Here is a 23,347-nt window from a genome sequence, read left to right as displayed (position 1 = left end):
AAAGTGCACATGGCATTATCCCACGTAAAATACTATTCTTCCTCCTGCAATCCAGTTACACAGAGACATAACATGGAATTGGAGAGCTCCTGAGCTTTGGGCAAAAGGTGCCACACCTGTCAGACACATTTTGTGGATCGATTACTCTTATAAGTAAGTTGTTTTTGTGACTACAGGATGGAGTTTTCTTACAAAACGAACTCTATGTTAAAAGAAACCTGTAGGTGCTGAACTGATCAGCACTGCCAAGCAGGTATGTCTCTGGCCATGTAAAGAAAAGCAGCACGAACTGCCAGTGAAATGTCATAGGGGAAACTTTGGCTCCTACATATTTCCAAGACTAAATGGAAACTTTGTTGGGGCTTTAAAAATCTGAATTAAGCAATAGTATTACAATTATTTAAACCTTTTCTTTTACTCTGATTCCAGTTAAGGGTCATTATGCCAGGTAGAAGACAACTCTTTAGATTCATGATGAGGCAGAAGTGTATGGTAACTATTAACCTCTAAGGTGGGTAGTTATCAGGGAAATATAGTTGGAAAAACAGATGATCTTTCTCCAGTCCTCCTCACTTACCACATGATTCAGCAACAAGGAACTACCTAATGAGCCTTCTCATTGAACCATAGCTGTTGGAAGAGCAGTGTGACTAGGGAAGGCAGAACACTTTCTTGTAACTCATAGGAAGGCATTTTGTCTCACTTTGGGCACAGTCCATGATATATTCAATACTCTGTCATTTCAAAGCAGCACACAAGTTTCCTTCATTTGCTGTCATCATTAGAGGAAGTAAAATTTTGGAAAATGTCCATGGATCTCTACCTTTCTTACTGACAGATTTTCTTTCAAAAGCAGGCATGAAAGATGTCTGAAAATATGACAAAAGGGACACAGGGAAAGAGAAGGGAGTTTTCCACTGGTTCATTTGCAAGTTTATACTTTCAAAACTAGTCAACTAAGAAAAAAGTAATTCCTGTATAATTTTTTAAAGTATTCTATTATTCAAAATAGTGTATGCAAATTCAGTTATGTTAATACATAGGTAGAGGCGAAAACCAGAAAAAGTAATTTAAGCAAGAGAATGTGAGTGGGATAACGTCTGAAAGTAATCATAAAATATCCTGAACAAGTCTGCTTTATTGTTAGCTATTACAGCTGGTGAGGGGTCCGTGGCTGTGACCCAGGAAGAGATGACCGGTCTGGGGAGATGGTCCCGAAACGAATCGCCTGCCCGAGGCCCGGTGTCTTCCCTCAGCTGCTGGCAGAGGAGCCCTTGTAGAGGCTGTCAGCTCTTTAGTGATATCAGCTCGTGGTTTCAGCTCAGCTCTGCAAGGCAGCCTCCAGGCCAAGCCAGACCAGAGAGAGAGACAAGAGGCTCGTGTGGCTGGTTCTGCATGAAGGGAGCTTTATTGGGGGTCCCCTCCGGCGAAGGGAAGAGCCACAGATGACCTCTCTCTCTACAGGGCCGAATTGGTCTTCTTTTATAGGGATGCAGGGGATCAGCAAGGGGACCAATGGATTACAGAGGGTCTGGGACAGACCAATGGGTTACAGAATGATTTGCATAGGGTCTCCCAAAGGATTGTGGGTCTACCTTTCCTCGCCATGACCCAAGAAGTAGTTGCTTTTCCAGGGAGTCCTGCTGGGCGACTGCAAAATCTTTTATCTCAGCAGACATCCCTCCAGGGCAGTGGCTGGGCATATCCCACAGTTAGCAATTGAGATAACAACTATTCTCTTTATGGTGAAGGTGATGCTTAGTGACACCCAAAGAGAGAAGAAATATATTCTTCAGTACTTGTAAATGACTTCAAAATGTAAACTATGTTTCTCTCAGCCATCTTACCTGCAGAATTCCAATAATTATATATCTCTATATATATATACATAATTGATGGAATAATTTTAAAACTTTTTTTTGGGGGGTGAAACTCAAAGCAAAGATAAGGAAAACTACAAAGTAAAAGGACCATTATCTGAGGCTTCATAAAATAAATGCTAGCTTGTTTCTTATTGAGTTGTTTTCTTGACTAAAAAAAAATCTTTTCTCTCAAAACACAGTTTTAAAAAGTGTTCTATGCCTTTTCACAGTAATAAATTTGCATTTAACTCAATATCTCTCTTTCTGGAATCTACAACTCCTGAGAAACAGTGCTGTTCCCCAGAGGCCTACCAATAACTAGAATAACTAATATTTCACCATAAAACTATTCAGCAGTAATATGTACAGGCAGCTCCCTTTGTGTCCCTGCCATTTCATGAGCCCAGATGGGCTGTTGTCAAAAGTAGAGAACAAGTGTAAACACTTAGGAAATGGAAGAGGCTTGCTTACACCTGTGAAAGAATGGTTGGAGAAGCAAGGGCCTATGTCTCAGATGACTATTTAGCCTATCCATGTTATTGTGCTGTTTTGGTTTAACACAGCCTGGTTTTAGTGGGTGGGAGGAGCTGCTCAAAGCTTCTGCTATGTCCAGCACAGAGCCAATCACTGAAGGCTCTGACAATGGGCAAATTACTAGACCAATTAGAGAAGTTGGTAACACCTGATGTTATGTGATGACATATTTAAGAAAGAGAAAAAACTGTGGAAAGCTCTCTTTCTTCTCCCGAGGGGTGGTGAGGGGGCCACCAGAGCCCATCCCAGGGGGTGTTGCTGAGGCCCATCCTAGCATGGCTGCCAGAGCCCTCCCAAGGCTGAGCAGCCCCAACCTCAGGGCCCTCCTGAGGCCAGGGCCAGCGGGGGCCACTTGTCCAGCGACGAAAACATGGTGAACAGTTCCCCGACATGGAGCACAGACAAGATCAACCTTTTCAGCGCAGTGAAGCTCTACAAGAATTTTTCAATTGATAGAACTTGAGAACAATAATGCTTACGGACAACAATTTTCTTCCGAGTCAGAGAAAAAGAAGAAGTGAGGACACGTGAGGAGAACCAACATGGTAGCACTGAGGTCAGTGAAAAGAAGGAGAGGGAGGAGGTGGTCCGGGCATCAGAGCTGAGATTTTTCTACAAGCCACAGTGAGGACTATAATACAACAAATTTTTTCCTTGTAATTCATGAGGTGTGTTCGGAGATGCAGAGATCCACATGCAGCTCGTGAAGAAAAGTGCCCACGCTGGAGCAAGTGGATGCTGAAAAGCTGTAATCTAGTGAGGAACTCAAACAGAGAGAGAAGACCCTTGCTTCCAAACTAGAATAGCTTATCCTTAAAAGACTAAACCCCATGAACTAAAATTACCCATGCTGGGCAAAACTGCTTGGCCTGTGGGAGGGACTCATGTTACAGCAGGTAGGGCGGGACTGCTATTTCATAAAAATTAGAACCACGCTAGAGAGATTCACAGAGAGCTGTCTCCCATGGGAAGGACCCCATGGCACAACAGAAAAAGATCTCCTTTCCCTGAATGAACTGAAGAAAGTGAAAGACTGACCAAAACCCCATGTCTTGTCTCCTTGCGCTGTTGGGGGGAAAGAGGGAGGGGCTGGCAAGAAAATAAGTGTTCTAAAGATTTGTTTTAGTTCTCATTACCCTTTTTACTTTTAATTTTGTTAATAATAAATTTTCTTTATACTGTTCAAGTTTCAAACCTGTTTTGCCTTGAAGTATTTTTTCCCCTAATCCTTATCTCAACACATGAACTTTTCATTTCAATTTCCCCTCCTTTTCTCAGCAATAGCAGAGGAAAGTAAGTAGATAGTTTTTTGTGGGTGCCTGGCTTCTAGTCAGTGTCAAATCCCAACATGTGCCTACATCATACAGCAGATGCCAGGTACTTTAATTCCTTTATTTGAAGCATACAGACATTTTGATTAAGAGTTCTTGATATTCCAAAGATAATCAGGGGAGCATGGGGATTTTGTTCTTTGGAATTTAAGCAGGCTAGAAAGTATAATAGAGAGTATTTATGTTGGATCCAATGTCTTAACTGTACTCTGGGGACTGATAGACTACACAAAATAAATATAGTATTCCTTCAAAAGTTTTTCTTAGTTAGAATGTATTCAATGTGTCATTTCTGTTCAACTTAGAAACCAGAAAACAATAGTGAGTTGGGTTTCTTGAAACACTCGTTTGAAAATAGGATATTATATTATGCATGGATTTGTGAAATTGTGATCTGGCTATAAAAGATTCACAAATAACTTATAAAAAGGCAACAACAGATCTCTGACATGAAGCAAACCATTTCATAGAGGTAATCATTATCTAAAAACTTCAGTAATGAATATTAAAGACCTAGTTCTTCTCTTACTGCAATAAATATCATCACCAGCTATATTCAGTAGGTGATGATATGTCTTCAGATGTCTTTATTTTTCATCCTTTCACAGTAAAAGTGAAAGCCTTTTTAGTAAAATGGTTTGCAAGAATTCATATTCTGCATGCATATTCTATAATTGTTTCTATGACATCAGGAACTGGAGACATCATGATGTTTATTCACTGCTGAAAAAAATAACCAAATTCTATGGTGTGAAAAGACCTTGTAATTGACGTATCCATCTGAACTAGTTTTGTTATCTGGAAAAAAAGGAGCAAGAAAAAAAAATCTCTGTCCTTCATATTATAAAATACATCTTTCAAAAGGAAGATTTGTATGAAACCAGTCCTGTTTAGAGGGCTTCCCCTACGTGCACTTAAAACAAGAAATCCAGACAACTCTGCATAGAAGAGATCCAGTATAACAACACATCTTGAAGGAGCAAGACTTTTAATTGGCTCGAGGACTCTGTCTTTCTCTATCTTCAAAATATATGAAAACATATGACCAGAGAAGACCAAATACACACTTATGTTATAGAAGCAAAGAGCAGGAAAGAAAGAGTGTTCTTCACAGCAGTTATGATAATAGATGAGGATAGGTGAGGTAGAAGGTTTTTTTAAAGAAAACTGTAATTCTGACTCTTATTTCTAATTGTTGATCTGCTCTGTCTATGCCCTTCTGAGAATGGTTTTGTAGCAAAGAATGTATTTGAGAGCAAATGCCACTGCCATAAGGAAAAAAAAATGGAAAAAAAAATCAAACACACACCCCACCACCCAAGACTCAAAAAACAAAAGAGCTATTTAAACACGAATGAAATTCAGAACTATGATTTACAGCCTTCATCTGTATAGTGAATAAGTAGATAAATGGAGAGAATTCATGAAGAGACTTTGAATTCAATCACTATTTAGAATTTCTGGAGTCAGATGAGCAATCATTATCACAGATAAAGTACACCTGAAAAATGTTGACCCTTTTTGTGGAGAAAGTTGTTAGAACTAATCTCTGGAGTTCTAGTCTTTCCATATGAATGAGCAGTAATGTAACTGAATTTTTTTTTTCTTTGCTATAATGTTTGTAAGTAGCACATCTGGGAAAAGCTTCCATAATGGGAAGCTTAAACCACCAACAAAAGAGCCCCACATTATGACATTTTCACTGATTTCTAAAATGCAGTAAAACATTAAACAATTAAAAGGAGGCAAAATTTGGTTCACTTTCTCTTCCTGTGAGGTAATGGATATTGTAAGTATCCAGTTGGCTACAATTTGTCAAAGAAAAATTAAAAGTAATAGTAAAACAGTAGACATAAGCTAACATATTTAAATTCCATTTAAAACCAATAAAAGTAATTTGAAATGAGCACTCAGGAAAATTTTCACTTCAACCTTACTTTGAAAACACCAATTTACATGCATGCATTTGTCATTTACAGTCAAATCACCTTACAAAATGACTTAATGCATTTTTCTTATAAAAAATGAATCTTCTTTTTTTTTAAAAAAGCACTAATGTGAAAACTTTTGCTTGATGAAGATGTCTTTTAAAGTCTCAGTGGAAAATAGGTCTCCTCCTGTTTTTATTTCCCTCTCTTGGAGATGAAATACCCAGGACTTTGCTTTCTGTGGTGTAGTTAACAGAAAGGTTATACTAGAATAGTTTCTGGTTTGTTCTCTGTCTTAAAAAGAACTACATTGTATTGATCATTAAGATTCCCCTTTTGTTGTACCGTTTGCATCTGTGGGCCCTATACTGACAATCCCAGCTAGGACTGAAACACTGGCTTCTCAAAACAGCAATAGAGTAAATCAGGTCTGCACTGGGATGTATGAATACATCCAACAACTGATAAACACATCTAATCATATCATAGCTGGTGTCATGGATAATGTCAAAGCCCAAATAAACTGTCTGAGTTTATATGATCATATTTCTGGCCGTAAAAACATTATCTTTTTTAATAGAGGTATTTTGTTTTAGAGAAATGAACAATGGATATAATTTCTAAGTAAGCCTCAGAATAACTCCATAGTATAATCTGAAGACCAGTCGCATTAGTTTTGTTTTGCTTAGAGTAAAGCCTAGCATTCCATTTTAATGAATGACATGCTTTTCAGTTTCACAAATGAACCTATTTAAAATTTGAGCCAAATATGTAAAATGGGTAAAATCAATAGCCCCTTGAATTGACAGAAAATTAGCAAGGCTTATTAAGCTTCATGCATGACTCATTATCCCAGTGGTACATCAAAAGGAAGAAGAACAAATAATCCAATTTCTCTTGAAATGGTATCAAGTTGAAAAAAGTGATTGGAATAGACATTAGTAAAAATTTCCATGTAAATATGGCTGTCACTATTGATAGCATAGTTACTATAAGCTTGCTTTAAAATTGTTTTACTGATCTAATTTATTTGTTCTGTGTATTCATAAGCACTTCTTCAGCTTCAGCTTATTTTTGCATTTAGATTTTTCTGATATTTTGCATCTTTCTAACCTGCAGTCCTGAATGCATTTTCTAAGACATCAATATAGCAGCATTCTTGGTATATTACATTTCTGAGAAATGGACATACTTCTACAAAGGAAAGACAAGTGAATACTTTTATTTCCTTCTGTTGACTTGAGTGTACTCTAAACTGTCTTTTTCCATAAGCTCTGTACAACAAAAACTGTAGACTATACCAATGACTGCTGTCAACTGAAGATCTGCATACATCCATCCACATGTGCGTAAATATTTGCACCAGCTTGGAAAATGCCATATGCCTCTAACAGCTGTTAACACATGCACTCACTTTCCTGTTGTTGTATATCCAAATAGCATACAAAGCAGTGAAAACTCCATGACTCTATCTGAAGGGAAGAAGCTGGCAGATCATGCTGTAAATATTTGAGCAATCAGTAAAAAACAAATGGATTAAATTTATGCATTGTGCAAATCCCCTACAATGGCTGTTATGCAAGGAAAATATGTTGAAAAGGATCAGTTCATGGTTTAGGAGTTGGTGTTGCACAGTTTTAATCATCACTATTGCACAGGCTAATTATAGCCTGATGATTGATAAAAATGCTCTGAATTAGCTGCAAGGTTGCAGTCTTAGTTTCTTACTTCAGACCACTCAGTCTTTATTGATGCTGCTGTATTGCCAAAGCCTTAAAATTCCCCCAGCAAAAAATTATTTCCCTCTAGGCTCCAGCCAGAAGAGAACAACAGCGCCTCAGTTGCTTTTCTTGTCTGCTTGGATCTTTGCCATAACTTCCCTGACTGAATCAATGTGCTTTAAAATAGCAGAATTGATTCTCTGATTTCAGTGCCATTGTTTTATCTTTCCAACACACAAGGGTACTTACTCTTTATTCTTTGCTTCTATTTCTTCTCTCTTCTCTTGCCTCTTCAGATTTTTTTTTTAAACCTACAAAACATTTCTGCTTAATTGATGAAATATACACTGTGGGTGGCTCTCTCTACATACTTTGACCACACAAGCATATAGAACATCCTGTAGAGGAAGCTTCTGTCACTAGGCATTATGAATGCTAACTGGTTTCTTCATCCATGCATATATGGAATTGCAGTAGATTAGTGGTAGCTGTTGCCACCCACTTGCTGCTACAGATGTATGCTGGATCAGTGCTCTGTTAACCATGATATGGGTAATCCCTCCCCTGAATAAATGTGAAACCTCCAAGGGATATTTCTCAGTGCATATCCCATAGGATTAAACATAGTTATTCCTTCTGTTTGATAGTTTACTGTTACTAAGAGATGCATGTTCAGTATTTTAATGCCAGCATGCTGATGATAGTCATGACTCGTGGGTTTTTTATGGTAAGTCCACACCAACTTTAACTTGGGGTACTGCCATTGATGGTCAGAGTAAGAAAATCCAAACGTATGCCAGGCCATCTGGTAGGGCAGAAGGAGTTATATTTCACTGGTGCTGAAGTGTCAGTGGGAGATGCAAATGTTAAGCCAGATAACATAGAGGGAAGAGAAAATATTAGTTTTTTTTTTTTCAAACAGCTGAAACAGCTTATGAACCATAATGAGACCCTTTCTTGCTTTGACATTAAATATAGCAGAAGAAGTAAGAACTTAGAAGTTATGTACTTAATGTACCTAAATATTCTAATTTTTCCAACTACCCTTGTTTTTAAAGTGAAACAAATATACATTTATCTTCTGAACCTTGGTTGTCTTAGGAGAAGATCCTCATGAATGCACTGACTTTTTCTGGTATTTAAAAAAAAATTAATATAAGGTAGGGGTCCTATCATTGTCACTTGGGTTGGAAAGAGCCCAGATCAGCTGAAAGGAATTAAATGGAATGAAGTACATCTGGCTTGTTTGAAGCTCTGGCTGTTCAGCAGCATTTTTTTTTTCCTCACCTACTAAGGAGATTGATGGAAAACAGTCCAAATTGTAAATACTCTCAATGCTGGTCCAAATCCTAACTCTATGCTATGCAGCCAGAAATTATTAAGGTAAAGGGAAGACTTTTTCTGTCTCCCTGATTGATTTCTGAGTTTGCATCTGTATGTTTGCACAGTCTTCTGCAGCAATAGTACATTTCATCTCAGTTTTTCATTATTAAATATATAATACATAGAGCTATTTTAAGCATCTTGGAGATGTAGATTTCTATCCTTTCTCTGGATATTATCCCTGCCCTGCATTTTGCAAACATCAAAAAGGTGAACTCTGCATGCTTCCACATACTCTACATGGCAAAACTTAAATGTTTGGCAGCTTGGTTTTAAAGCAATTACTTTTATCTTGATATGATGCTGTCACTTTTTAAAGTAGAGAAGTCGTTTAAGCTCTGTGCTCCCTGAGTTATAATAGGCGTAAATTTCCATTGCCTTCAAAACGCAGTCTTCATTTTACCAATCTCAACAGAAATATGTTAAACTTCAAACCTGCTTAAATCCTAAAAGTTACCTGGAGCCCTTAACAATAATGTGACCTGAGGATCAAGCAATGCATGAGAACTAGAAGTGAAGGAAAAGGAATGTTTTACCCTGGCAAATGAGTAAACTCCACAGTTGTTAAGAGAATTTGTTTTCTTTCTTTATCTCAGGTTTTTTTTTTTTTCTTTAATTGATGCTTAGATATAACTCATCATAAAACTGTCCTGTCTATTTTGTTTGTAAGAAAAGGCTTAGTCCCTCTGTCATAAAGTGATTATTAAGAGACAATATATGAGAAGTCTCCTAACATTTAGAATCTTTGAAATCACCTGATTTTGTGCCACAGTTCTGTTAAAGAGATGCTACCTCATGAGTCCGGGTTTTTTTTACAAAACCAAAATTGCAATTGACTCTTGACAGTCCTTCGTAGGATCAAAGTTATGCCATTGACTGAAGACTTCAAGGAGATTAACTACACTGTAACTCTGGAGACCTTTATGTATTCTTTTTCCAAGTATACTTATTTTTAAAAAAGTCATTTGGGCCACTCTCACATTTATCAGAGTTAAGGTACAAGGCTGTAGGTGTTCTGGCATCTAAATCACATACCTAAATTAATCATCATAAATCTTCACCAAAGAAAATGGAAGCTATACACCTGAACCTATGTAAAGTAAAAAGCAGCAACTTAGTAAGGTAAAAAACAGCAGCTCAGTCTGTGGACATGGATATTGTTGCACCATGAACTTGCAATATGGTACTTTATATTCATGACAACAGGAAAATGCAATCAAAGACATTTTTATATTTCTACTTAAATTTACCTCCTGATTTCAAATGTGCATGTTCACACATAAAGATTTGCAAGAATGAATGGAACAAGATAATGCAGATGCAGGGAAGTTAGAGACATCTGAGCAATAATGAAATGTGGTTCGGAATAGAAAATGTAAGAAAAAACATCTTGGAGAAAATACTCTCAAATACAATTCAAAGAGAGGCAGAGCCTTGGAAAGCTGTAATGCTAAAAAAGATCTAAAGGTGATGGATAGTAGACAATAAATTAGATATTGAGCTTGCAATGTAATAGGAAGGCACAAATAGACCACCTAAGCTTAGGCTGCACCTACAGAAAATGTATGTCATAATCTCTATCCGCACTTTCGAAACCACTACAAGAATAGTAGGTACATTCCTGAGATTTTGCTACTGAAATGACACAGAAGTTGAAATAAAGGTGAGGAAAAATCACACACACACAACAACTGAAAAGATGGTGAAACTGCTTTTACATGCTAAGTGAACAACACCTAAAGAGAATTCACCTCTATAAATATTTTCTTGATATAAATACCAACAGATGAAATGCTTTGGGATTGTCATGAAAATTTGCTCAAATATGAAATAAGGAGACAAAAAAGAAATAAAATAGTTTTGAAGGAACAGGTAGTGAAGAACTGATCAGTATCTGTTGAAAGATATTATTGGGAAAAAATTGGCTTCCAAGTTCCTGTTCACATATCATATATGCAGAATGCAGCCTGCTGGAATTTATTATCCCTTCCCTAAGCACCTCAAAGATAAATGTTCGTATGTGAGCAAACTAGCCAAGACTCCCCTTGGAGAAAGATGTAGACATACTCAGAGAATGTTTCTTCTCATGCCTAATTATATATCCATGATAGGCCAGATTAATCACATTCAAGAAGAGACTATGATGGAGATGTCTACAGTATGCCACTTCACTAGACATCTCAGTAATGTTTAAAGGTAAGTGAGAGGAATCCAATCCAAGGTGGCTTTGCATGAATATTTAATGTAAATTTATTAATTTAAACATTACTAAAACTTAAATAGAAAATTTATCAATAAAATATTGTACTCACAGCTTTGCTAAACTTTAGGGTTTTTTAGATCTTTTCTTTCATCCTAATCCTTCTATATCATCATTGGTCATCTATATCTATTTAGCATTTAGAAATCCTCTGTAGGGATCACATTTAAAGTACTATGTGCCAACCTCATTGTTGGTGTTGTAAATTTACACAATAACATATCCTAGTTAATTTATAATAGTGCAGAAAAATCTAGATAATGGGAAAAAAGTATCTCATGTTGAAGTTCAGTTGAAATCTTAGCTCCAAAAGAAACAGCAGAATATTTATCTGCATGATAAGGACTTTGCAGTATATGAGAGGGGTTACTGTGAATTCTGTAGCAAGATCTTAGAAGATGAAAGCTTGCAGCTTGCTGTGAATATACATGTGTTACTGAGACACTATTACTTATTTTACATCTCAGTATTCTGTGTTAGTACCTTGAAATCTGGATGTCCACTAGCAAAAGGGATGTGTTTCCATTTTACTGTAGATCGCTATCACCTGTATTAAGAAGCAGTGTAACACATTTTCATAGTGATTCATCATGTGATTGCCTACCATTCCTGACCGGGACTACAAAAATTATGTCTACAAATATGCATAAAATATCTTAAACAATGTGGAAGTAATGGTAACACCGGATTGATTCTTTTTTTATTATTTTAAAACATTATAAGAATTCTGAGATGACTGGAAATAACTCCATATATTTCTCCAACACATTCCAACACACTCTCAGTGTGAGTTGTGACATTCCTTGTGCTGGCTCAGCATGTTTGGAGATGTAACTTACACCCTCTTGATAACTAGTACAATTACAGTCCTGTTTCTGAACACTTTCATCAGAGGTGAAGAAGATGGGAATATATAAAGTAGGGGGTGGGACTATATAAAAAGAGGGAATGTTATGTGAAATCTTTTCTTTAAAATTATATCTCTTTTCACTTTTGCTACATTTCCATTAGTATTAAATACTCAGTCTTGATTTATGCTCCAAACATGAGGCCACCTGGCATATTTTCAAACATCTGCCAATTCATAAGTATTCATCCCATCAGGGCACATGGATTTATATATATCCAGTTTGCTTAAGTATTCCCTGACCTGATCCTTCTCCGTGAAGTGTACATCTTAGCAGCCCAGAATCATGGAATGGTTTGTGTCAGAAAGGGCCTTTAAAGGCCATCTTGTCCAAATCAAGTTGCTCAGAGTTCCACCCAGCCTGACCTTGAATGTTTCCAGGGATGGGGCCTGGAATGCCTTACTTCTATCTCATCTGACTCCATCCTCTTTTAATTGAAAACCTTAACCCCTTGTCCTGTTGCTCCAGATTTCCCCTCTGGTCTCTCTCTTGTGAGGGATCTTGTTAACAAAGACTAACACAGATACTGTAAAATGGCAAATCTAAAACTTGCTGTTTCTAAATGAAGTCAGTACTGCCATATTTTAATTTTAGCATATTTCTATTTATGAAGGGGATTCTTCAGAATGATGGTCATATCCAATCTAGACATCCTTCCTGGTAGATATTTATAGTAGTTGGAAAGAAATGGCTATTCTTAATGAAGAGTTCTCTTAAACTCCACAGCTGAAGTGCAGGTTCATAATTCAAGATAAGAAAAATTATATTAGAAAAGAATAAGCTATGCCTCCTGGTGATAAGGAGAGCCTGTGTGGCAAGAGTTATGAAACTTTAAGGTATAAGTTCTAGATTGTCCCATGCTGCACCTGAGCCTGCCTGTATGCATACCCAGGATGTTTAGTCACAATCCCTGTGTGGTCACAGTCCCTATCTAGTCATCTGCACACATGGCGTAATGGATCAGTTTGAAATAGTGGAGGGCCTGAGACATGGTTATTGATTATTCCTGACCAATTTCACAGCTAGGTGTTTGACTAATTGTTACAGCAGCTTTCCGGTTGGGAACTTCTGAGTGCTTAGGATATTCCCCTGGGAAGTTCTGGATGTACATAGACTAATCTGTATGCTTACATGTCTTAATTAGCATTCTGAAAGATTAATCTGGCCATTGCAAAGACTCCCCAGGCTTGCAAAACTGACCCCCACAGAAAGATTAGCTCTTTCTGGAAAAAGAAGATAAGAGTCTTCAGGAAAAGTAGAAACTGTCCCCGAAGATGTAGATATGATTGTATCAGACAGTCTTGAAGGTGGGTAAGATAGCGAGAACATATTTTTTATATAATTTTAAATAATATATAGCAATAGATCATGGAAGTGCTGGACTTCACTGACCAACCAGGTATCATAATTCAGCAAAATAGTGGTTTTGGGAGTCTCACTGAGCCAGCTGACAATGCCATTGTAAAAACCCTTGTCTTGTCTGATATCCAGGCAGTGACCAACCATCTATTTTGAAAGATTAGATTCACCGCGCAAACATTGACAGACTGAAAACTGTGACCAGACTGCAAGATTTAGGCTTTGGTTAGATTAATCCCACTGCCACAGCAGATAGTACAGTCAGAGACTCTCAAAATTGCTACTTGAGTTCAAGATTTATGGCAGCAACAAAAAATCCATTCCATTTCCCAAAACACAGGAAACTCTGAATTTCCAGAAATTCTCTGAAGGGTGTCTTCTCAAATACATAGCCATTAGTCTTGGGTGTGATTGTTTGACATGCCCTGATCTGGAAAGCATAACTATTACTATAGAAATTACTGCAATACTACTTTTGCTTGAGGGATGCTGAGATGTTTATCAGAGATGAACTCTGAGTATCTGAGATCAGGTGCAATATGATCTTCTTTGAGCCCAATGGATTCATTAGATCACTGATAGAATACAAGGACTGAAAGCAATTTATTCAGAGCACTATATCATAAGGACATTTACCTCAATTACTCCAAATCTGATTGCCAACTCTTTCCTGCAGCTAAATCAAGCGATGAAAGTTTTAGAAGAATCTGAGTAAACATGCAAATTTCAGAACACCCAGATTGGTTGACCTTTAAACAGAAAGGTGTTCTCAATCATAGCAAAAGCAGAGTTAATGCCCTATATAATTCTGAATTATCATTAACAGTTAGAAAGGCACTAGCAATATGTCAAGAGTAGAGCAGCTCAATAAAGAAAAAGTGCTTCTAAAAATTTTTGGCTTATACATCTTGGAAGCCCTTGGAGACATACCGTCCACATTAAGATTTGACCTGCAATGTCTCTCTTATTTTAAAGAAACTGCAAGGAGAAATACTTCAGAGAATGAATTCTGTTTGCTATTTTTATGTACTATGAGCTGCACATGTCTTTGAGGGTTATGGGGCATTGCAAATGGCATAGGGATTTTCTTGAAATTTTCATCAATAGCTTGCTTCTCCCAGCAACAGATGGTTTCATATAGAGATTATACCAGAGAAATTCAGCAGGATGAAACAGCAAAGAAAAGCTTACCCACCAGAAATTGTAAAAATCCTCAACCTTAAAGCCATACATTAGAGTAAAACCTAGTAACATGCAAATTGTTCTGATTGTTTTGTAAAGGAAATAAAAAGGCCTCAGACATTAAATCAGCATCATACTGAGACAACAGTTTATACCTACGTTTAGAAACACCACTAATAGTGTATTTAACAGCACAAGAAAGGATGTAAACCCTTGATATACAGCTAAGTTTTTCTGCTTGCACCTAGATAAGCTATTATACATATAAGAAGCCTTTTACTGGTTCCCTTCCATTTTATTTTCACAAATTTCTTAGGAAAGCAAAGTATGTATAGAAAGAAACAAGGGGTAGAATATATTTGCTTTTACCTCAGTGTATCCCAGGACAGTTATAACACGGACAAAGAGAACAAAGAGTTGCAGGTATTGAGAAAAGCTGAACTTACTGCAGCAATGACAGATGCATGACAAAAATTTAGCACTGATTAAATATGACCTTAGTTAAGTGTCTTGCACTGTTATTCAATTAAGAAGACAGTGTCACAGAATAAAAAAAAAATCTATATTGCTAAGCAGGGAACTAATCAAAGGCACTCTCAGCACGGGGCTGCCTGGAGCTAAGCAACAGAGAAAAGTTGGAGAAAAGTCTGGGACAATTTTAAAGCTGCTTTCTGAATCTTCCAAGAGAAGTGTAAAATGGTGCATGTTGCTCAAAATTTTTTCATAAAGATCGTAAATTAACTTCCCGGAAAATGAATAGAAAATGAGGAAGTTTTCTCTAAAAACATGCAAGCTAGCTGCTATAGCTCAGTACTATACTACATATTATGTCTGAGGGTGTTACATGCATTTATTTCTCCATTTGTTCTACTCTGGTGTAAAGAATTTGGGTTTTTTCTGATCACTTTATTGTAATGGTTGCCATTCAGTAAGAACTGGCAAATCCTCGACCTTGGATCATCCTTTCCATGGTTTTTAAATGTAGTTTATAGTATTATTTCCCAGTAGACAAAAAAGGCCTTCCTACCATGTGAAAAGGGCTGTCCCTTGCTCCTTCAAGTGTTGGACATCACCATGTTTTAAAGCCATGTTTCATTCTTGTGTTTTTCTTATTTTCTCTTAGCCTAATTCTCTAACCTCTCTTTGCATGTGAGCATCTGGGATCTTTGTAGGTGAGCTTGCTCACAGTTAATTTTTCTTGTAAAGAGGTTGATAGTAGCTGAATGCTTTTCACTGCTGGACTTGGTTACTTGCATTGATGGTCTTACATGAAAGACACCTTTCAGAAGACTTGATACATAAAGCCTTGTGGGATTTAGGTCCTTCTTTTGCATTGATCCCTACTGAAGATACAGGCTTAAGTAACACTGGGAATCTGAGCCTAAGCCCTCCAAACTGTTGGGGCTTAATCTGTACACCTCTCCTGGGCATTTTATGTTGCCTAGTTTAAACACTGACTATTGTGAGGTTTGTTCATGCAGTTTAAAGTTCCTGTTTTACTACTTAGGAGACTACAAATTTTATTTGGAAAACAAACAAGTGCCAAAATAAATAAAGGATGAGCTCTGCAACACACTGTAAGTAGTTTCCTTAGATATTGTGTAAGAGCACTAGACCCTAGTCCTGCGTGGGGAAGATGTCCTAAACATAGACTGTATGTGTAAGTAACTACTGAAGAAAAGAACTACTGGTGTTAAGGAATTCAATGGAAATGCCTAACAATATAAAAAAATACAGAATTGGTGATTTTAAAGGTAGGGGTATTTATTTAGAAATCTGAAATCAAATAATTAATTTTGAAACTCTTTTGTATCTGTTTTAAAAGGTAAATATTGTGAAATCCATGACAAAAGAAAAAAGTTACCAAAGAAAAAATAACCAGGGAAAATACATTTTTTTATTTCCTAAAAATTTTTTTTTAATTGCCAAGAAGTTTAAATTGGAAGTGTATTTTAATATTGTTAATGATACATTATGTATCCCTATCCCAGTGTTCTTTATATTATGAAAGTATTTAGCTGAATGCTCAAGGTTCCACTATACAATTTTTATAGTTCAGTATCCCTAAATTAGATTAAGTGTGAATTAATAAAATAAATAAATAAGAAAGATTATTTCTACCTTGCATGGTGTTGTATAACTGAACTTGCTACATAACTTCTTCCTAGTTTTATTCCTCCTAGTCAAACTGTTCTTTTTTCCCCTTCAGCTAGCGTAATTGTCTTTCACCCATTTTCTTTTAAAGACTTCTGTGAACTAAATTTTCACTGTATCTGAAAAATTCCCAGAGTAAATTACCTGTGAATCTTAGGCATATCTCTCAAGTACATGCACCTGTACTGGATCAATTAGCTTGCATAATTTTTAGCAACAATAAATGGCCTACAAGTGTTCTCCATTAATTAAAATGCTATCAGCCTTTTGAGAGTGCACTTCTAATGTATTCTGTCTACAGCAGATTTGCGGGCAGCTACTTCTGGATGGACCTTATGGTGTTAATTTGTGTTTTGAACTCATTGTCCCTCCCTGAAAACTAATGCTGGACTTTTAATTTTTTTTTTCTTGTGAAGAACAACTTTTGTTTTATTAGTTACTGTGAGAGCTGATTGCTGTAAAACTAAATCAGATCTTGTACTGTACCGATCTGTATTTTAAATGAAAGGGTTCTGCTGCTGCTGCTCTCTAATTTTTGTTGTAAAGCCAGATTGGACCTCTTTTTAATGGCTTTATTTGACGTCAGTCTATCCAGAAAATAATTTCCTTGCGTGGATGTAATACATAGGCTACTGTAGAATAGTAATTCTTCTAGGTGTTAGAAAAGCATGTTTAAATCATACTTATGTGCTCATGACCTTTCTAAGGCAATGATTTAAGAGAGTTTTGCAGATTAACTGCTTTATTCTGCACTCCCTGAAAACTGTCTGCTTAAAAAGCATCCTGACCAGTCTCAATGATTCTGTTTAATGATGCAATTCAGCTTTTTTGCAAGGGCCATTTTTAAAAAGCCATACTGCTAAGCATGGCTTTATAAATTATTTATAGAGAATTGCTGGGACAATATCTTTCTTGGTGAGTTTCTGGTGCCAGTAACACTGAATTATCCACAGAAATTAAGTCAACAAAGCTTATTCCTTTCTTTTTCTCTTCCAGCATCAAACTTAAGTATAAATTCATGCCAGAAGACATTTTAGATTTTATGCAGAAATATTTTTCATTGCTTCACTGAGTATTTTAGAGGCAGAAAAATATTTCATTACTAGCTTTCTTTCATTTTTAATTAGCAATTTTAAACCAGTCAGTTGAGGAATATGTACAGGTATTTGGTAGACATTTTTATTATACATAGTTAGCCTAGAGTTAAGAAAAACTGAGTAGAATTATGAAACTAATCACATAATAAGTACATTAATAAAGTTAACCAACAGCTAAATAACTGAAACAATAAATTAGTAAAATATACCTTCTTATTCTATTTTAAATTATGTCTTTCAGTTGTCTCTTTATTGACCTGTTTTATGATCTTTCCCAGAGACTTCAGTCCAATATGTTATTGACATCAAGGAGAAATTCAGTGGGAGCCTCTTGCAAACAGTTTTTTCTGAAATCCCTCCCTATCTGTTGCCATGACAACACAACCATTCTTTCTAGAGAGGATGTTTTCTCTATTCCCAGAAAAATAATTTCACAGCTTTATTGTTGCAAGTATTGGAGGGGAAGAAGAAAAGAAAACCCAAAAACAAACCCGAAAAACAATGCATTCTAAGTGGACTTTCTGAACAAAGGAAGGAACCCCTAGGATTTGAAGCTAGTAGTTACTTTCTGTAATAGTTTTAAGTTTCTGCACATATAAACATTTGTAAGGGATGTTCTAACTACATGTACAAAAGATACAAAAGTTGGCATTTCTGATTTTTGGTTTTGAAAAAAAAGTAGGGTTTATGGAAGGGGTTTTTTTATGATTCACAATTGCGTGTTAGAAGCACACTGTGTGAATGCTACTCGAGTTAAGTGTCTTAAACTACCAAGCCTATGCAAAGTCTGCCTGGACCTAGTTGCTAGCCAGCTAACTTCTGATAAATTCCACAGAGAACAGAAATTACACGGAACAGCATTTCTTTGCCTCGTCAAAGCATAGCTAGCACAAACCAATAGAATTATATTTCTCTTAGCATGTCATTACATTATGAAGATGACTGGGACTTAAAAAAAAGGCAACACAAAATTTCTTCATTATTCTACCACAAAAATCATCAGACTGTGCATCAGGGAGCGCAGAATGCTTTTCAAGAAAAGGAGTGCAGGTCCTACTTTTTTTTTTTTTTTTTATAATGCTGAGCCATTTGAGTGTAACTAGACCTTTACCTAAAAATAGAAGTAACCTGACATAAACTGAATAAAATTTGGAAATCTGTATTGATAAGTAACACAAAGGTAGTGTTATATGGAGTAATTTTTAAAGATGGTCTAATATTCCTTTCAAGCATATGAATTGCAAACTTGCTATCATTTCTGTGTCATGCACTGACAAAAATTTGTATCCTTTCTTCACTGCCCCTTTTACTTAAATTTTATAGCTGAATTAGAAGAAAAGAATAAATCTATCATGCCTTTTTCCTTTTAGTTAAGTCTCTAAAATCAGCAGTTTCCATATAGGTGATTAAGTCTTGTGGGAAGGAAACTAGTAATAAATTATGATAAAGTGTCAGGAATATATGGAAGGTAAAATAATATTCTTGAAATAGTAAACAAACAAAACAAAACAAAAAAAAAAGATCATTTTCCTAATGAAAAACTGGGAAAAGAAAAGCAGTAGAAAATTTTCAGACTCCAAAAAGGAGACTGCTGAGTTATATAAATTGGTATTATCATTTATCTTTATTGTGAAAAAATATATCTTTCTGCATCAAAATCTGCTCCAGTTTCTGTCCTATGTGTATGAACCAGAGTAAATTTGATTTCATTTTAAAATATGCATCCTAACAAGGACTATTTTTGTTTCAAATAATTGTTATGAAATCCCTTACTTAACACATTCCTTGAAAGTAAATTTGTAAAATATATTTCCAATTTACAGAATAAACACTGTCTGCAGATGGCCAGGAGAACATATTTGACACAGTCAACATTTAGAAGGGAAAAAATGTCAAAATAATCGGCTATGTAAATGCTTGGCAGACTGTGGAATTGTATGTGGTTCTGTGACTGCACAAAAAACTTGAGTATCCTGAAATATGAAACAGACTTGGAATAAACATCAAAATTTGCACACAAAATTTACCTGTGAATAGATAAAGATAAGAAAATATAAATTCTCTGAAATTTTTTTTAATAGTATTCTGCAACCTCTTTCATCACTTGGAAACTATGCAGTACTAAGAGAAAACATGTTAATTAAACTATTCAGAACAATTTACACTATGTCCTATTCTAGTTTTATTCTATTCTAACTGAATTCAGAGAAAAGCTAGAGTATAATAGCAGATCAAAAGGTAAGGATCTATTTTATAAATACTGGAATACATTTTAAATATATCATAGCCATCACATTTGTCTCCAAATGATCTTTTTATTTTTCTGTATGTTGAATTTTTTAGCTTGTTTAGTGTACAACATAGCACCAAAGACAGCATAACAGCAAAGAAAATTAAGAACTCCTACTAGATTTTATAGCCAGCCAGATTGCTATAGTATTTTTTTAAATAAACCTGCAAATGTTTTACCCAATTTGTGTTTAGCACTTCAAAAGATACAGTTCTGTTCCCTTTTTTAGAGTGCAATTGTTCTATATTTCCTTAGCATTTATTGTGACAAAATGTGAAAACGTTAAGCATAATGATTCTGTTTGCTTATGCATTTGTATCCTCTTCTTCCAAAGCTTAAAAGAGGTCATCATATTCGGCTTATCTCTGTTTTATTACACTGATTGCTTCTTTGACAGGAGGAGATATTTTGGTAGGCTTCTACAGACTGTAAAAAAATGATCTTTTAATTTAAAATTTTCTTATAGTGTTTGCGCCACTAAAAATGTTATTTACCTTCTTGGCTTCTTGCTTTCTGCTTTGAAACAAGGTCCTCCAACAATTGCACACAGTAGATTTGTGATGGATCAGCCATCTCAAAGTCATGAGCAATCCTGCTCACATCACAAGGCATCTCTGCATATATACTGTCTCGAGCACAGGGCACTGTAGCACGTGGTGGTGGTTTAACACCAACTGGGAATTAAACTCCAAATAAGCTATCAACATCCCCCAGCTCCCTGTGCAAGAGTGGGACAAAGAGTGGAGCTTACGGGTTGAGATAACAATTTACTGAAAGCAAACAGCAATGGAATAAGAAACACACAGTAACAGCAGCAATAGTAATAACAAAAGTGTACAAAAAGAGAAGTTCTTTACCCATAATAAAAGTGCTCACCACCTCGACTCAGGTCCGCATGGCTCCTGGGACAAAGTGGCAGCTGCATCACATGGCTTCCCAGACAAAGACAAGCTAGCAATTACTCCCCACAGCTGGCTTTCCCCATCTCCAAGCCCAAGACAACAGAAAATATCCTTGTATCATGCAGAAATGAGTCATTTCATTCATATGTGATCAGGTTGTCCTTAGTATTGCCCAGACTGTTCGCTATTTAAAAAAAAAAACCTCAAAAACAGACAAGCAAAAAATCCAAACACAGCATGAAAACAGAGATTTGTATGTAATACTTTAGTACACAGATGTTTAATTTCTTCTCTTAAGTTTATCTATTTCAAAGCTGCTTTTTTTTGTGAAAAAGACGTTTTAAAAATTCTACAAGTTGCCATGGTACACACTTTAATTCTTACCATAAGTGAAAACAAGCTTTTCTGTCATAAGTTTTGTTACTGATATATTGTAGACTTCTCCACATGTGCATTTGCCTCTTTAAGGAGTTTGGCAAAGCAGCTCAAAGAACTCTGTAATGGTCATAGGTGCTGGCGTTCCTTGAGATTTGATTTGCAACCAAGAGAACAAGAAGATGTCCAGGAAGATAAAAAGTGCACTATCTGGCAGCATTCAGATGGCTAAAAGAAAGCCGAAGCTTTCACTAGAGCAGCTCTGACATGCTAAATGGTTTGGGCTGGCAAAATGTATATAAGCTATACCTATATCTATATATCCACATCTAGCTAGCTAGCTAGCTTATAGTGTTTCTCTCCCAGCAAAAAAGGTCTATCTCAACTGACAGGCTTCTTCCTAGCCTCTGACAGAATCACAGAATGGGGGAAATATAAGTCACCGATGCCATATAGTTATACGTAGTTGCAATATTGTGGGTTTGATCAGTTTCTGTGAACTAGTATAGTTTTTCTCGTCTCAGAAAAACAATGTTGTACCTTAGGGTTTGCTTAGTAGTAAATGTTGTGTCTGAGATACCCAACTGGTTCAGCAGCCTATTGAGAGATTAAAAAATCCTCTTGCCTTTTTTTCAGACTTGCTGATATCACAGGCTGGGAGGCTAAGAGATACAGAAACTCTTAATCGTATCAGGAACGTGCGTAAAACGTGAGAAAGTCCTATCCAAGGTTTTTCACTTGTCTTCTGAGGACATATTGGCATCAGTCAGTGACATTTGAAGAGTCTCTTTCGGCAAAAATAAATACATAAAAAACTTATTCTAACATGTTAGCACTCAGAACTGCCTAAGAAAAAGACATGTTTAACTAAATATGTTATAAGGTCCACACACTTTTAGACATACAAGAAGTTAAGATTGGTCTTGATCACAAGAACATGAAAAAATGGGAAAACATCCTGAAATAACAGAAAGATACTATTAATATATGCATAGCTGAAGACTGAATGTTATTCTACATTGCAGTCCTGACTTCTAAATCTTTTTCCTGTAGTTTAATTTTCAATAGCAGCTTAAAGACAAAATTTGATGAAACTTCTTCTCATGTAAAATCATAAAATATGTTTGTTCTTTTTTCTGACCTGCCTCATAATCTAGAGAATTTGGAGTTGTATTTGATGGACAAAGTGAAATGAATGAATAGCACAATTTTGAGCAAGATTTATTGTTCTCTTCATTTTTCTTGGACAGACACATATTGTAACAACATAATCCATTATGATTTGTTGTAGAAAAATGAGAGGCATATTGTGATATTAAAGCAAAAATGACCATTATCTCTCAGGAAAGGAAATAGAAACCCTTTAATGATTGAGCTGACAATCTTCACAGTCATTAAGGACACTGATAGGAACATTTTCACCATGCTATACAGAAACCAGCTGTCATATATTAGTATTACCTAAAGTCAAATTCCCATTCACCATACTAAAAATACAGCCTTTGTAGAGACTACATTCGCTTCACACAAATATAGGATTCTATTCTTATGCAGCATTTCATTGAAAGGGATAAACCTCCATTTATAGTCTCTGATTCCCCTCTTTTCAGAAATAGAAAGTATAAACAATCTGTAAGATTCAGCAGACCACATCCACATAGGCCTACAAGCCCTCAGGGATGTACCAGGGAGAGCACCAGAACCTCTGCTCTGGCAGCAGAACCCTGCCAGGACATGAAACAGATCTGTGGAAAGTGCTGTGCAAGGAGAGAGGTTGGTGTGGCACTCTCTGGGTAGGCCTGTGTGTGAGACAGTGCTAATAATAAAAGTAATAAAATATAATACAAATATTTTTAAAAATAGTAATAAAAGCTCACAAACTCATCTTCACATTCATAGTAAGGTTCAGATGAACAATGGCAGAAGCAGGAGCCCAAATAATGCCCTCACCTGACTCCACACAGGCCTTTCATTATGGGAAGGCCATAAAAGGCCCATCTCCACAAGCTCAAAGGAACTCGACAATGCACAGTGGCAGACAGGATCCCATATTAAGGATTC

This window comes from Coloeus monedula (assembly GCF_965178545.1).
Source record: "Coloeus monedula genome assembly, chromosome: 3".
Lineage (NCBI taxonomy): Eukaryota > Metazoa > Chordata > Aves > Passeriformes > Corvidae > Coloeus > Coloeus monedula.
This window is presented reverse-complemented; position numbering follows the sequence as displayed.